General features: G+C 42.5%; 1 non-coding gene across 1 annotated transcript; it reads left to right on the top strand.

The window, feature by feature from the left end:
• Positions 1 to 1,089: 1,089 nt before the first annotated feature.
• Positions 1,090 to 1,196, top strand: LOC127117136 (small nucleolar RNA R71). Its single transcript, XR_007801896.1, has one exon. It is a non-coding gene; the product is annotated as a small nucleolar RNA R71 (small nucleolar RNA).
• Positions 1,197 to 1,665: the final 469 nt, after the last annotated feature.

Raw genomic sequence — 1,665 nt, 5'->3', positions numbered from 1 at the left:
ATTTTGACGTTTAATTGTTTCAGGAGGTCAACAAATTTTTTAAATTGGCCCGCATCTTTGGTTTTAACAAGCCTTTGAGGGTAAGGGATAGGTGGTTTATAAGGTGGTGGAGGTACATAAGGTTCCTTCTTTTCTACGGTTTCCTTATTACTCTCTTCCTTTTCCTTAGGTCTACTTTCTTCCTCAGTTGACTTTTTAGGGTTTTGGTTTCCTATCCTTGGATCAGACGGTCCTTCCACTTCCGTTCCACTTCTTAATATGATTGCATGAGCATGGCTTCTCGGGTTAGGTTGGGGCTGTCCAGGAAATGTACCAGTTGGGGCAGCAGTAGGCGTTTGTTGTTGAGCTACTTGTGATATTTGTGTTTCCAGCATTTTGTTATGGGTAGCCAGGGCATCCACTTTACTTGCTAGTTGTTTGATTTGTTCGCCAGTGTGTACATTCTGGTTTAAGAAATCTTTATTGGTTTGTTGTTGAGAAGCTATAAAGTTTTCCATCATAATTTCCAAGTTGGATTTCCTAGGGGTGTTATTATTATGTGTAGATGGGTTCGGTTTCTGATATCCCGGAGGTATAGCTGGGGCTTGATTTGGAGATTGTCCAGGTGCGTACAAAGCATTATTACTCTTATATGAAAAATTTGGATGGTTCTTCCAATTTGAGTTATAGGTATGCGAATAGGGGCTTCCTTGAGCATAGTTCACTTGCTCTGCTTGGATTCCTGTCAAGAGTTGACAATCCGTAGGAGTGTGACCTTGGATTCCGCAGACCTCGCAATTCTGAGTTATAGCAACCACGGCGGTTGGCGGTGATACACTTAAACTTTCAATTTTCTGGACCAGAGCATCCACTTTTGCATTAACATGATCAAGGTTACTTATCTCGTACATGCCGGTTTTCGTTTGAGGTTTTTCCACCATTGTTCGTTCGGTTCCCCACTGATAGTGGTTTTGGGCCATGCTTTCGATGAGATGGTAAGCATCAGCATAAGGTTTGTTCATTAGTGCACCACCTGCAACGGCGTCTATTGTTAACCTTGTGTTGTACAAGAGACCATTATAGAATGTGTGAATTACTAACCAGTCTTCTAAACCATGGTGTGGGCAAAGTCTCATCATGTCTTTGTATCTTTCCCATGCTTCGAAAAGAGACTCGTTATCTTTCTGTTTAAATCCATTTATCTGGGCTCTTAACATAGTTGTTTTGCTTGGCGGAAAATATCGGGCAAGAAACACTTTCTTCAACTCGTTCCATGTGGTGACAGAGTTGGAGGGGAGAGATTGAAGCCATCTTCTAGCGCTATCTCTTAGTGAGAAAGGAAAAAGACGAAGTCGAATTGCCTCTGAAGTGACACCATTAGCTTTAACAGTATCAGCGTATTGGACAAATACGGATAAATGAAGGTTAGGATCCTCGATAGGATTTCCAGAGAATTGGTTCTGTTGCACTGCCTGCAACAACGAAGGTTTGAGTTCGAAGTTGTTTGCTTCGATTGCTGGCGGAGCAATACTTGAATGCGGTTCATCTTGCGATGGAGCGGCGTAATCTCTAAGAGCACGAGCTGGTTCTGCCATCTCGGGTATCGAAGGGAAAATATTTTTGAAATCAGGAAGTTCGACAGGAGGGAGATTGTTTGCAGCACGATATTCCCGAATTCGTCGTAAG

The sequence above is a fragment of the Lathyrus oleraceus genome, chromosome 1, assembly GCF_024323335.1.
Source record: "Lathyrus oleraceus cultivar Zhongwan6 chromosome 1, CAAS_Psat_ZW6_1.0, whole genome shotgun sequence".
Classification (NCBI taxonomy): domain Eukaryota; kingdom Viridiplantae; phylum Streptophyta; class Magnoliopsida; order Fabales; family Fabaceae; genus Lathyrus; species Lathyrus oleraceus.
The sequence above is the reverse complement of the archived record's forward strand: the minus strand, read 5'-3'. Positions and strand labels throughout refer to the sequence as shown.